The following is a 15,640-nucleotide window of genomic DNA, read 5'->3' as shown; positions in this document are numbered from 1 at the left end:
CGTGTAGGTTGTTATTTCATAACACTGGCTTATGAAAGTTTTCCATTCTCCAGAAATGTCATATTTGCTATCACGTTACGCTAACCTATCAGTACCATATTCATAACATATTCAGCAATATGAATTGATCAACACCACAAAATAAATAAATACATTAAAAAATACCCTGTGCCCCTTGGTTTCTGTGGCTGTTGGCTTCTTATATTTATAACGAGCCCCTCATTCCCCTTTCCTCGTCTGCTTATCTGTACTAGTATATAGCCTTAGTATTCTCTTCTGCTGTCCCTTTAACATAAAGCGATTGTAACGGCATAAACAAAAAATTCCACACTTCTGTCCTGTGTTACAACTCATTACAATTGGTATCACTATTTCGCACCAGCCATTCCATCGCTGATATACCGCAAGGATAAACGTTAAATAATTTATTTCGCTTATTTTCTGGTGAGAGTAAAATGACAGGATGCGGCGTAAACTGCGTGGGAGTGAAGTTGGCCGCTCCGGTTTTGCAGGATCTTGAGTCGCCCAGCATGTGGTCTTGAATGTTGCAGCCGCAGATGCCTGGCTCGTAGAATCTGTTTGGCCCATCCACGTTTCCATGTGGCCGTCTCTTTCTCTGGACCTTGTAGAATTTGATGCACGAAAACAGGCCACCAGCTTCACCGTGCCAGGCACCTTTTCTTAAAGTTGCTTGCAAGAAAAGGGATGCGGGAGCGCTGCAAAGCTAAAATTGAAAAACAAAAACGCAGAACGCCGACAGGTTTACTTCCAAGAAATGGGAATGTCCTCCCGTAAGCTCATCCCCAAAGTGTGATGCGTAAGCTAGAACATCCACAGGCACGAACAAGAGGTGAGGCCGAGAAGCAAACACTACGTGAGGTAATATACTTCTTGGAACTACTGGTCTCTTATAAGCATATTACACTGACACAATAAAGCGGAGCTCCTCAATGGAAAACTTTTCATTTGCTTATTGCCTGTAGTAACAACACAGTATGAAAATTTTCACTTTTCGTGAGCTTGCTGCTTCTGCGCAGGCCATCAACTCCACCCCCATCAGGCACCTGATCGATCGGCTTTCACGGTGTCAATCCTGAAAATAAAAATAAAGCTATCGACGTCACCTGCACTGTTCACAAACAAAAGGGCTGACGTCAAAAGAAAATTTCACGAACAGATCCCTGAATTAAGGCTCGACCGGCCTCCACTTCTCAACCGTGGTCACCAGCCCTTTGTGGTCTTGACGCCACGAGCTTGAATTGAGCAGCGGGCAACAAATGCTCTCTTTTTAAGTCATTTTCATTCGGCAATGAACAAGTTTTAATGCCAAAGAAACAGCTAGAAGCTGTCTACGGACACGACGAAAATGAGGGATGACCAATATTTTTTTAAATTCATGTTTACGGAAACACAAATGTGGTCAGTTGTGGAAGTTTTCACATAACGATTTCACACCGTAGAGGTACAAGCTGATGTGTCTACCCATACATCCTGCCGTAAACGACTAGTCAGACTATTGCAGTACCACACAGGAGAAGCTCTCAGGTAGAATATTCGCGGCCACGGGTATTTGTGGTCGAGGAAAAAAATGCAGCGGTTAGATTATTGTCACGCACGAACTGATAAGAAAACAAGTAATGTGGACCGTGGCCCCAGAAAGCTGCCAATGAAAACTATGCCCTCGGCGTAGTTTCTTTGATATGATGTATGGAAGAGTAGCCTTTGTGCAAGTAACGCTTTTGGACACAAAGCTCTTTTCTGCGCCGCCTTAATGGACATTTATGAGCGGCTCTTCCGTGCACTTGCTGTTAACAGCACCACCCGCCGCGGAGGCTCAGCGGTTAGGGCGCTCGACTAGTGACCCGGTGTACATGAGTTCGAAGCCGACCGCGGCAGGCGCGTTTCTATCGAGGCGAAACGAAATATGCACCCGTGTGCTGTACGGTGTCAGTGAACTTTAGAGATCACCAGATGGTAGAAATTCTTCTATAGCCATCCACTACTGCCCCGCTTTTTCTCTTTTTTATTTCGGTTGCACCTTTCTCCCTTCCCTCAGGGCGCGGTTGAGGTCATGTTTAGCTTTCTCAGAAAAAAATTGTGAATATTGAAAAGCTGTAAGATACTGTTATGGAAATATATAAGATATGGTTCATGCTTTCGATATGTAACAAAACCTTCATTTTAACGTGTTTCCACTCGGCGATTAGGCGCTCGGTTGCTGACCCGAAAGACGCGGGGTCCTGGCCACAGAGTCTGATTTCGATGGAGGTGAAAATTTAGACGCCCGTGTACTGTGCGATGTCAGTGCACGTTTAAGAACCTCAAGAGGTCGAAATTTCCGGAGCCTTTCCCTACTGCTTCCCTCACAGCCCGAGTAGCTTTGGTACGTTAAACCCCCATAAACAATAAACCATAAACCATCAATCGCATCGTTGAGTAGAATGCTATACAAAACCAATGCGGAACACTTTTAACAATAGCAATAACGTTGATAGCAAATAAATTGAAAGAGTGCCGTCGTGTAGTTTGCAGATATATTTTGATTGTTATACTTAAACCTCACATAACATTAAAAAAATTACTTTCACCGGTTTAAAAATCAAAATAAATAAATTAATTAAAAAAAAAGCCCCTGTGCCCCTTGGTTTCTGTGGCTGTTGGCTTCTGTCATATTTACAACGAGCCCCTCATTCCCCTTCCTTGTTTGCTTAATTGCTTAGCGAGGGCCTCGATTCTGGCAGCCTTGATGCCATAGAAAGCATAAGAGGGTTCTCAGACAGCTTCCACCCTCTCCGTTTGATGACGTTCTACGTCACATCTGCGGTAACTCAGGACGTTCTACGTCCGCCGCTTATGAACGTGGGTGGCGCTGATGAACACTCTCAAGGTTAGGTTACTTGTAAACATAAATACCCCCGAAAGCAGAAGATTTGACAGCCGTCGCCGTAGCTCAGAGGTAGAGCACCGGACGCGTAATTCGGAGGTCGTGGGTTCGGATCCCACCGGCGGCATGTGGTTGTTTTTTCTTCTGCTTTTCTAATCAATTAGCTTTAAGCGATGACATATTCTAAATTGATCAACACCACAAAATAAATAAATCAATTAAAAAAAAAGCCCCTGTGCCCCTTGGTTTCTGTGGCTGTTGGCTTCTGTCATATTTACAACGAGCCCCTCATTCCCCTTCCTTGTTTGCTTAATTGCTTAGCGAGGGCCTCGATTCTGGCAGCCTTGATGCCATAGGAAGCATAAGAGGGTTCTCACACAGCTTCCACCCTCTCCGTTTGATGACGTTCTACGTCCGCCGCTTATGAACGTGGGTGGCGCTGATGAACACTCTCAAGGTTAGGTTACTTGTAAACATAAATACCCCCGAAAGCAGAAGATTTGACAGCCGTCGCCGTAGCTCAGAGGTAGAGCACCGGACGCGTAATTCGGAGGTCGTGGGTTCGGATCCCACCGGCGGCATGTGGTTGTTTTTTCTTCTGCTTTTCTAATCAATTAGCTTTAAGCGATGACATATTCTAAATTGATCAACACCACAAAATAAATAAATCAATTAAAAAAAAAGCCCCTGTGCCCCTTGGTTTCTGTGGCTGTTGGCTTCTGTCATATTTACAACGAGCCCCTCATTCCCCTTCCTTGTTTGCTTTGTCCAGAATTGTTGAGTATGGTCCATGGGGAAGTGAGACAGTTAATGTGCGCCATTTTTTTATTCCTCAAAAAAACAGTATTTGCTATTGGCACCACTCGTCGCTCGTGCCAGGGTGGGTTGCAATTTCCCCTCGTGAAGCAGCATAAACTATCTCTGTTTTGGTTGTCACCATTAAAGAAGCCCGGCACATCTAAATAAAATCGAGCATGTGCCATCTTTTTTTATGTTTTTCTCGGTTGACGTTTCTCTCATAGAATGACAGCATTGGGAAAACGATGTCCGAAGCCACTTGGGAAAACGATGTCCGAAGCCACTGATGGATAGAGCACGTACATTTCGCAACAAACCATTAAGTTCATCAGACGTGTCTGTTGAAGTATTCGTTAACCAGCACTAGCCGCACACCACGTTCGAAGTGTTTAGGTAAAGCAAGCATAGTGCCTCCGTATGGCACGGTCACACTACGCATTGCACTATGGCCTTTGTATGGTACGTGTAGCAATCCAAGCAACGGAAAAAATATACGGATGTTCGTTTATTGGAGTTTAACGTCCCAAAGCGGCTCAGGCTGGACGAGTAGCTTGACAAACATCAGTGCGTGTCGTTAAAAGGGTCATTGTGAGTAAGCGTGTGAATGCACGGAATCTATTAGAACGTGCAGCGCCTTAAAGAGATCGCATGAATTGGAAAATGAAGTGTTGGTAATCGCTTATTTGACCTTACGATCAGAAGGCGTTATTTAATGCGACCGACGACCACGACATGTCACGGGGCCCGGCTATGGGAAGTGATTGTTAAAGGTAAGCAAAAGACAGTGATGTTATCCTCAACAATTGCCGCAGCGTTGCTTTGCAGGCTGGGCAGGTTGCCACGCTCATCAGAGAGAGGGCGTCAAGTTACAGGCGTCAGTTTGGGTCAAGTTTCTTATCCAAACCGCCAAGAGATTTCTGCGAGCGCCACGCACAAAAGTAATCGCGAATATGTATATGATCCATAAAACTCAGAATATGCACTCCCAAGATTTCACAAAATGTGCAAATGCCTGAAAGCTTACTTTCAAGCAATAACAATGCACTTCTTAAAGATAACATCATGCTGCCGGGTACCGTAACAATGGCTTCTATATTGGCTGGGTACCTTTTTTTTTACCCGCAATTTGCGCCTCGGAAACTCGTGTGTGCAAAAACAGTTTTTACAACTCTATTTCCGCAAGCTGCACAGAGTATATATCGCACTCCGGGACATGTCGACTTCCTAGAGCTCTCAAATGCGCCTCGAACCTTTGGTAGAACGCGAGTTGAACTTTACAGAGAGAATAAAACTAGTAGAGCTATCAAAGTTAATAAGCGCAAGGTAACCGACATAAAGAAGTTTAATATGGAGAGACTCGAGCATTGTCTAAACAATGGAGGCAGCCTAAAAGCAGTGAAGAGGAAATTATGCATAGGTAAAAACCCGGTGTATGCATTGAGAGAAAGAAGGCAATGCCACTTAAGATAGTTCAAATCGCCGGAGAGTTCATCACAAATCTATGTTTCGGTTTGGCGTCCCAAAGCGACTCAAGCTATGAGAAACGCCGTAGTGAAGGGCTCCGGAAATTTCGTCCACTTGGAGAAATCCTACAGTACACTGGCCTCTAGAATTCGCCTCCTTCGAAATTCGAACGCCGCGGCCGGGGTCCAACACGCGTCTTTAAGATCAGCAGCCGAGCAGCATAACCACTGAGCCACCGAGGCGGCTACAGCAGCCGATGAAATCGGAACGTTAATGAGAGTGACAGCAGGGCGCAGAAATGGGACATCCCGCCAGTAAAAAAAGAGCAAGCAAAGAAAGTCTTAGAAGCGATGAAAACGGTGAAAGCAGCTGGTAAGGATCAGATAACAGCATATTTGTTGAAGTATGGAGGGGGGATTGCGCTAGAAAAACTAGCCACCCTGTGTACGCAATGCCTTGTGACCTCGAGCATACCAGAAGCTTGGAAGAATGCTAACAGTATCTTAATTCATAACAAGCAGACGTCAAGGACTTCAAAGATTACTGACCTATCAGTTTACTGTCCATTGCCTACAATGTATTTACTTAGGTAATCGCTAATAGGGTCAGGACAACCGTTAACTTCAATAAACCACATAATCCGGCAGGTTTTCGCAAAGCATTCTCAACAATTGACGACATTCACCCTATCAATCAGGTAATGAAGAAACGCGCAGAATATAACCGATCCCTATATGTAGCCTTCGGTTTGGTTTTGGTTTTGTGGGGTTTAACGTCCCAAAGCGACTAAGGCTATGAGAGACGCCGTAGTGAAGGGCTCCGGAAATTTCGACCACCTGGGGTTCTTTAACGTGCACTGAGAAAGCGTTTGACTCAGTGGAAACCTCAGCAGCCATGCAGGCATTACGGAATCGGGGTGTAGAAGAGTGTTATGTGCAAATATTGGAAGATATTTACAACGCCTGCACAGCTACCATAGTCCTCCATAAAGTCAAGAATAAAATTCCAATAAGGAAGGTTGTCAGAAAGGAAGACACAATCTCGCCAGTGCTATTCGCCGCCTTTCTGTGGGAGTAATTCCGAGGCCTGAATTGGGAACAGTTGGGGATAAGAGTTAACGGAGAATACTTAAGTAATCAGAGATTCGCTGATGATATTGCCTTGCTAAGTCACTCAGGAGATGAACTGCAAAGCATGCTTAATGAGTTAGACAGGCAGGGCTGCTGTGACTGCTGATTTGGATTATGAGAGGGAAATAATTAGAAGAATGGGGTGGAGCCATAAGCAGGTTCTCTGAAATCATTAATAGCACTTTACCAATATTCATCAAGAGAAACGCATACAACATCTGTTACTTACCGGTACCCACCTGTGTGGCAGAAATGTGGAGGCTAACGAGGATGGTTCAGCTTAATTTAAGGACAATGAAGCGAACAATGGAAAGAAAAATGATAGGTGTAACGTTAAGAGATCAGAACAGGACGGAGTGGGTAAGGGAACAAACGTGGGTTAATGACACCCCAGTCGAAATAAGGAGGAAGAAATGGGCTTGGGCAGGGCATGTCATGAGAAGGCAAAATGACCATTAGTCCTTAAGGGTAACGAAGGAACGGAGTGGATTCCAAGAGACTGCAAGCGCAGAAGGGGGCGGCAGAGAGTTAGGTGGGTGGATGAGATTAAGAATGAGGGAATAGGGTGTACGCAACTGGCAAAGGAGAGGGTTAATGGAGAGACATGAGATAGGCCTTTGGCCTGCAGTGGTCATAGTCAGGTTGTTAATGAGGATGATGCGGGAGTATTTATGCACTTGCTCAGTGAGAAGTTGACACGCATGCGTACCTTGGGTGTCGAGTCTGAACAGAACCTTCCACTCGAAGGCGGCCACTACGTGGGGCTTTCATGCCAGCCAAGATCATGAAGCCGTAACCTACTGCGCCAACACACACGGGATTGATGACGCCGACTGCCCGTCCCTCGGAGTCTCCGCTGGCTGTATGGCTCCTCCTGTTCCGCGTGGATGCGGGGACATGCTTCGCATATTTGGCCCAGGCGTCTGCAAAAAGATCGTTGGATGTTTCTGGCGTTGAGAATAATCGATGCTTCTTGAAATACCACCGCACTCTGATGCTTTCCCTTTGCCTCAAAACAACTGCCTGTGAGCAGTCAAAAGATGCTTAAACGCGTCAATGGCATACACCTTCAGTTCAATGTATGGAATGTGCCTTGTGCTCACCCATTGCTCATTAGGGAGCCTGGCTATGGGTATTGTAGTACTAAAGGGAGTTTATGGAAAGAAGGGGAGTTAATACACTTAAATTATTGCCACGGAAAAGAAGTCCCTATAAGTTAAGCCTCGTCGCCTACAGCACCAGCCTTATTTCTTGGAGGCTGGAGACCTCGCTAAGGTGGCTGCTCATAAGAATCGTCTGTGCACCTTCATAGTATGCAGTAATAAATCGGCAGCAGGCTTTAATAAATGTTGGCGTCATGTGCTTTACATTTCGTCCTGCAAATCACAGACAGAAGCAGTACTGCATGTTGAACCAATCATTTAAATTTAGTCAGTCATCATAATTACTTATTGATCAAAGAAGCCCTAAAGGTTTGCTTGTAGTCTGTTATACAGCGAAGAAAGCTTAGCCTGTTATAAAGCGAAGAAAGCTTAGCAAGGCTTGCACTATTCCAGATATCCAGTAATTAGTTACTGTCTCTAAAAAATTAAGGAAAGCACATTCCGACACAAGGTGCAGGTTTGGATGTAACGTGGATGCTTGTGTTGATCGCGATCATATTTGAAAGCATGTACAGTATATGTAGACCCAATGCAAATTCGTTGTCACTGAGCCATCACAGTGGAGGCCGTAGCCCCCAACATTTACAGCGCCTTTCTTTGCGCTGACACAGGTGGTAAAGACCATCTGTCTATTTCTGAGAGAGCACTATGCCTAGGAGTCGACCAGACACACCCCAAAACTCACATGGGTACAGTATTGGATTGAAGACTGAGTACAGCTGAGGCTAGCACATACCCATATGCATTGTGCAACGATTACAGACGAGCCGGTAGTTCTCCGTGCGCATACGTGAAGAAGGTGCACTGCTTTTTACGGCTGCATTGAAAGAAACAGCAGCAACGTCTAAAGAAACGGTTATTTTGAAACCTCCGCCCCACCGCCTTCTGGCAGGTTCCATGCCCACTTGCAGCTCAGTAATTCAAAAGGGATGCTCCGCCTGCTAAGTCCGCCTAAATTGGTACATATCCTCGTGGCAAACGTGGCAGCCTCATGACCTGCCGTCCCATGATTGTGGTGGGCCTCTGTCAAAACGGCCTGCTTGTGCCCGGACAGCGTGGTATCGCGTCAGCTGCTGTGCGTTTCAAGCTGGCTACGCATAATTTTCGACCCATTATCACCAGTACCCAAGGACACACATTTTTGAATTTGTGGTGATAGCGCTATTTTGTGGCCCTTTCTGAGCGTTGGGATGGGAAGAGAAAATGGCGCCACTCGCGAATGTCGTCGCAGTGGAGCTAACGGCACCATTTACCCACGCCTTTGTGCCCAACAACTATGCTGTAGCCATGCTCTTTTACTGCTTCAACCAGGCGGCTTGCGTTTCACAAAGCTAAGTTGTTTGCATTCGCGTATGTGTGCGTGCATTCTACGCGTTGAGGAGTGACGTCACAGCATTGCTCCAGACGTGGAAACTGCAGTGAACTCCACCATCCCCTTTGCCTTAGAATCAAAATCACCTTTGCAGATCCTGCAGTAGCGGTGGCGTCGGCGACCAGTAATTAGTCTGAATATCGTGGGGTTTTGACACCATAAATAATAGATCTATATAGCCTCGACCGAACTGCTGCGTAGCTCCGACGGTACTCTCCAGATGTGTCCAATGAACAATGCACTTTCTGAAGATATCATCATGCTGCTGGGTACAAAACAATGGCTTCTATGTTTGCTGTGTACCTTTTTTTTTTCCCCGCAATCTGCGCCTTGGAACTCCTGTGGCAAAAGCACTTTTCTATTAAATCTCGATTTCCCCAACTGCACACAGTATTTACGTTGCGGTTTGTCGCACTCCGGGCGATGTAGATTTCCTGGGGCTCTCAAATGCTCCTCGGACCCTTGGTTCAACGCATTAGTGGATTTCCACTCTATCTAGATGCGACAGGCGCGCGGTAGAGAATTCAATGTCACGTGGAATGCCAGGGACACATATCATTTCGCATAATGCATGCCAGTATGAGCACAATCTCATACTGGCTTACTGCACGTGCAGCAAGAATTATGCGTTCGCTCAGCGAAAAGTTGACACGCATGCATTCCTTGGGTCAGCAGTGCTTTAAAAAGCTGTCTCGACACGCGATCTACACTCGGTGTATTGTGTGTTGTTTAGTCTGTTTTGTCCGCTCTTAAGCTAAGCACTCCGCTATAATAATACCTTGGGTGCAGAGTCGAACCAGGACCTTCCACTCGAAGGCGGCCACTACGTGGGATATTCGTAACAGGCAACGTCATGAAGCCGTAACCTGCTGCCAGACCACGCACGTGATGGTGAGGCCGACTGCACGTCGCCCCGAGTCAACGGACTCCGCGCTGGCGAGCCCCTTCTGCTAAGCGGGATGCAGGGACATGCTTCTCATATTTGGCCCAGCCATCTGCAGAAAGGTCGAGGCGAGTTCATGGCGTTGAGAATAATAAACTATTCTTGAAGTACCACCGCGCTCTCATGCTTTCCCAACACCTTAAGACAGCTAGCTGCATGTGAGTAGGCACAAGATGCTCGATCATCACTCGTCAATGGCATGAACTTCTACGTCAATGCAAGGAATGTGCCTTCTGCTTACTCATTGGTCACGTTAGCAAGCCTAGCTAAGGGAATTGCAGTACTAAAGATAGTTCACGAGGAAAAGGGGAGCTTATGCACTAAAAACAATGGCACGGGAAACAGGTCACTATATTTTGTGTAGTTTGTAACCTCGTCATCTACAGCACCAGCCATATTTCATGGGGGCTGGAGGACCGTGCTAAGGCGGCTGCCTATAAGAATGTTTCGCGAGCAGTTATAGTTTGTAACATTGCAAAAGCAGCTGGCTTTATTATGTATTGGCTTCATGTGCTTTTGATTTTCTCCTCTGAATCATCGACAACGGCACTTGCATATTTATTTATTTATTTATTTCTGATACCCTCATGGCCCACAGGGCATTATTGAGGGGAGTGGTACATACATATAAAATGAAACTGTTACAAAAAGGGGGTTAACGCATACATAGGCATGCCTACAAAAATGATACGCATGATTGCAAAAAAAAAACTAACTGCAAGAAAATACATAATTCAAAAAAGCGAAACAATACAATAATTAGGAATAACAACAGCAAAACGAATAAATTCACAAAAACAGTCAAAAAACATTTCATGTAAACAAAGATATGAACTAGAACATCACCCTTCGTAGAAACATTGAACGGGTACGATGGCAGAAGGCTATTACAGAACAAAGTGCATGCAAAAAAAAAGGAACAGGGCTAAATACACAATATACAAAACGAAGTGAACCAACTGAGGCTATGGTAAACCACATTGTAATGACAACAGTGGCCTAAACTCATCAACGTCCTTTGCAGCTACAATATGTGGTGGTAGGTGGTTCCACTCCGACGATGTTTTTGGAATAAAGGAATTTATGCAGGATGTTATCCGGCAGCGTGGAACGCCAACTTTCCTGAGTGATCGATGCGGGATGAAACATATGTTGGTGTTATGATCAATGCTTCTTTCAGAGTAGAGTTCATGCTGTAAATTTAAAAAAAAACAGACACAGACGGGACACTTTTCTGCGCAGAGCAAGAGGGGTTAACGATAAACTATTTTTTATTTCTGTGACACTGGAAGGACGATCATAGTTGCGCACAATAAAACGCGCTGCTCTATTCTGCACAGCTTCTAGGGCGTCGATGAGTGTGTTAGTGAAAGGGTCCCATACAGAGTTAGCGTATTCTAATTTTGAGCGCACAAGTGACTTATACAGAAGAAGCTTGACAGGGGTTGGTGCTAAATAAAAATTGCGCTTAAGGTATCCAAGCATGCGGTTAGCGGAAGCTATGATAGAGCTGACGTGTGCTTTCCAAGTTAGATCTGATGTTAGAATGAAGCCGAGATATTTATAAGATTCCACGGGTGTTAGCAAGGAAGAAGAAATAGTGTAGGCAACGGGACTTGAATTTTCGCGACGGGAAAAGCGCATTACTTTGCATTTAGTCGTATTAAGAGTCATTTGTCATTGTGAACACCAGTTAGAGATAGTGGTTAGGTCTGCCTGAAGTAATTCAACGTCATTCGTATTTTTTATTTCGCGGTAAACGACACAATCGTCCGCAAAGAGTCCTACTGAAGATGTTACATTGTTAGGCAGGTCATTAATATATACAAGGAACAGCAAAGGACCTATGACAGAACCTTGTGGGACGCCGGAGGTCACAGGAATGGATGACGAGTTCAAGCCATTAGCGTGTACATACTGCAATCGGTTAGACAAAAAGCACTCAATCCACCTTAGTACATTATGGTCAATATTAAGTTTACTTAGTTTGTAAAGAAGTAAGTTGTGCGACACTGTGTCAAATGCTTTGCGAAAGTCTAATAAATACAGTCAGCCTCATTGCCATGATCAAGTATGAAGTTAATATTGCTCGTAAGACTTATTAATTGTGTTTCGCAAGATAAGTATTTTCTAAAACCATGTTGTGCACAGTTGAAGAACGAAGATGACTCAAGAAAGTTAGCTAGGTGAGACAGGATGACATGCTCCATTATCTTGCAAGGAATGCTGGTTAATGATATTGGTCGATAGTTGAGAAAAAGGTGTTTGTCGCCTGATTTATGGAGTGGAACCACCTTACCCAATTTCCAGTCATCTGGGAGTTCACCGTCTTGTAGGGATTTCTGAAATAATTTTGACAGTATTATGGCAGAATATACTTTAATGTTTTTCAGAATTTTACTGCTGATATTATCTGGACAACAAGAAGAGGATAGTTTCATGTGATCTATGATAGTTATGATGCCTTCAAAATCAAAATGAATGGGATCCATTGGGAATGTGATGTTACCATTATAATCCGGTAGTGATGTGCTTGAGGAGAGATAAAATGCCTTAGCAAAAGTTTCATTAAGTACCTTAGCACTGTCGCTAATAGGGATGGGATTTGATTGTGCATCGAGAAGAGATACTGATGGCTGGTCTGAACCGTTGACAACGTTCCAGAACTTTTTTGGAACAGTTAGTAAAAGTGATGGCAGAGTAACGTTAAAATATCGCTCCTTGGCTATTTTTAACGCATTTTTGTACTCCTCAACCACACCTCTGAGTGCTGTCCAATGTTCAGGTTTTCCCGATGACTTTGCCTTGGAATATAACCGTCTTTTTTTGTTACCAAGGCGTTTTAATGACCGGGTGAACCATGGTGACCTGCCATTAGTAGTGATGATTCTTCGAGAAACATGCAATTCAGTTAGCTCATGTAGTTTGTTCTTAAATAAACACCAATTTTCATTAACAGACCTTTGGTCAGACTTTATGATAAAGTCATCCAAAAATAGCTTAAGGCCATCATTAATTGACGTAAAGTTTGCCTTACTGAAATACTGAACCGATCATTTATATTTCGTTACTCGCAATATTTACATATTGGTCAAACGATCCCTGAAAAGTTTTCTTGCAGTCTGTTTTAAATCGAGGAAAGTGTACAGAGGCTAGTAGTTTTGAAGTAACCGGACAGTTACCTTCAGTAAAGATATTAAAACGCACATTCTGATACAATGCGGATTCTTGGATGTTACTTGGGTGCATGCATTGATCGTAAGCATATTTGAAAGCTCCAACACTGTGCGTAGATACAATGCGGATTCTTCGAGGCTAAGCCACCACAGAGAGTGCGATATCCTCCAAGGTTTGCCGCGCATTGCTTTGCGCTGACAGAGTGCTGTTCCAGGAACTTGCATGTAATAAATGGGATGTCATAGGGCATAGTGAGATTATGAGGACAGATGAGTTGTATATAATGCTAAAGGGCAGGAATCTACTATGCTGTTGTGGATTAGCGGACAGACGAGAAGTTGGGCTGGGACTTCGGATCAATCAGGATTTAGCTGCCAACATTGACAAATTCTATAGTATTAACGAAGGGTGGCAGTTATCTTTCAGCTTAATAAATGTCGCAAATTGAAGGTAGTACAGGACTACGCGAGTACATACAGCAATGACCGAATCGCCGAAAGCATCGATGAAGACAGAGTCTGAAATGGTCGTAAAAACAGAGTACACAGTACTGATGGACGACTTTAATGCCGAGGTAAGCAAGAGGCAGGCTGGAAACCAGGCAGGGGACAACTATCCCCGAGGCTCCAGGAATAGCAGGTGGGAGTTATTAGTCGAGGTTGCTGAGAGAAATTATTTAGGGATGATGAATAGCTTTTGCCAGAAAAAGAACAATAAGTGGACACGGAAGAACCCTAGTCTTCAGACTAAAAATGAAATACATGTCATGTTGTGCGCCAACCCTGGCAGCATGTTGCCCCGAGTGGAGGTGCTCTGAAAGGTGCGTTGTAGTGATGACAGGATGGTGAGGTCTGGAGTTGGCCTAGGCAGCACAATAAACTAGTGGGGGGGGGGGGGGGGGGGGAAGCTCATTAAAGAGTTAGTGGTAAGAGGGAAAATAGAGGTACTCAATACCTGACTTCAGACGATACATTCGGCTTTAACTAGGGAAGACGACAGTGATGTTCAAACTATGGACGCTAATCTCAGAACTCTGATTCACCATAGTGCGCAGTTAATGTAGACGATAGGACGGTTAGACAAGATACCTGCAAGCTCTCAGGAGACAAAAGATCTTAACAAATGCCAAAGGATGGAGTGCTCTAACCCCACAGAACGAACAGAACTGAAAAAGCTATTGAAGCTGATCAATAAGCGCAATGTTACAGATATAAGGAAGTTTAATATAGAATGTGCTCTTAAACATGAAGGTGGGCTAAAAACGGCGAAAAGAAAACTAGGCATAAGGATAAATGATAAATATAAATTAAAAAAGAAAGAGGGGAATGTCATTAGCTGCATGGATGAGATTGTTGCAGTAGACAAAGATTTCAGCATAAATTTATACCGTAACCAAACTAATCAGGATATGAGAGAGGGAGTAGTGCACAGTAGTCGGGCATCTTGCTTGTAACGGAAGAGGAAGAAAGCCTTAGGAGCAATTCAGACGCGGAAAGCAGCTGGTAGAGATCAGGCAACAGCAGATCTGGTGAAGGACGGGGGGAGATAGCGCTGGAAAACTAGCCACCTTGTTCACGCAATGCCTTATGACATCGAGCGCACTGGAAGATTGGAAGAACACTAACATCATCATAATACATAACAAAGGGAACATTTAGGAGCTCTAGGGGAAAATTACAGACCAATAAGGTTGCTATCCCTTGGCAACAGGGTATTTGCTCAGGTGATCACTGATATAGTTGGGACAATTTTAGACGCCAATGAACCAAATGAGCAGGGAGGCTTTCATAAAGGCTACTAACAAAAGACCATGTTCATACTGTCAATCAGGTGACGGAGATGGGCGCACCATATATATAGTGCGTTTCACGTAACTTTAATCAATGATTTAAAAGTGGTTTAGTGATCTACTGCGTTTAACTACGTTAGCGTTACGTTGCGTTAACTGTGTTAAACCCAGTAGACGTGCGAAAGCATTTAGCCTGACTGGCTCATGGCTTTGCGTTGTCGTCGGCACGTCTGGAGAGAGTATTAGACACAGGTTAATCTCTGATCTAGTTTAAGCTGATCTGATCTGTTAGCACCACAGATATAAGTTGTTGAAGATTGAAATGTGCTGTAGTGCAATGGCTAGCGAAGCTGATGTGTTCGCACGGCCATGGGTTGGAAACACCGTCGCGGTAATACTTTAATTTCTACTCCCTCAAGGTCATGCACGCTAGTGAGTTATGCATTGCTAGTGAGTTATGCATTGGCTCAGGAATTGTTACTAGCTGGCGTTATTGTTGTAGCAATAAATGTCTCTTTTGAAGCGAAAAGCTTCACTAGGCTAGTCAACACCGAGGCTAGCGTGGGTCCCGTCGTCAGAAAAAGCCACAGGTGCAAATGCGCGAACTGCGTGATGTCACGGTGGACACCCGAACCGCGCAGTAAGGGAAGGAAAATGAAAAGAATATTGGTTTTAAGGATTAGAAACCACTACTGCCTCTCTCATATCCCGGCGGATACCCAACCGCACCGTAAGGGCCTTAAGAAAAATGAAATGAAATGAAAATTGCTTTTAAGGAAAGCAAACGCCTGTCTATCATATCCTGGTGTACACCCGACAGCAATGCACGCCACAGTACTCTAAAGCAACCTACAGCACTATATTCACTACACGCGCGGCTCCTCCTCCGCCTTGCCGCAGCTTTTCGCTTCGAGATATCC

At 44.5% G+C, this 15,640-nt stretch overlaps 1 long non-coding RNA gene across 2 annotated transcripts in view; it reads right to left on the bottom strand.

Annotated features, from left to right (window-relative positions):
* Positions 1 to 410: 410 nt before the first annotated feature.
* The window catches only part of LOC149346612 (uncharacterized), a 47,455-nt gene continuing 32,225 nt past the window's right edge, over positions 411 to 15,640 (bottom strand). For both annotated transcript variants that reach the window (XR_016292431.1, XR_016292430.1), the window contains 3 exons: positions 9,590 to 9,806; positions 6,986 to 7,199; positions 411 to 724 (listed from right to left, as the gene is read on the bottom strand). This is a non-coding gene — a long non-coding RNA (uncharacterized LOC149346612). The remainder of the gene's footprint in view (positions 725 to 6,985; positions 7,200 to 9,589; positions 9,807 to 15,640) is intronic.

The sequence above is a fragment of the Amblyomma mixtum genome, chromosome 4 (genome assembly GCF_055824585.1).
Source record: "Amblyomma mixtum isolate Tamu chromosome 4, ASM5582458v1, whole genome shotgun sequence".
Classification (NCBI taxonomy): domain Eukaryota; kingdom Metazoa; phylum Arthropoda; class Arachnida; order Ixodida; family Ixodidae; genus Amblyomma; species Amblyomma mixtum.
Note: the sequence above shows the minus strand (reverse complement) of the source record. Positions and strands in the feature narration are given on the sequence as shown.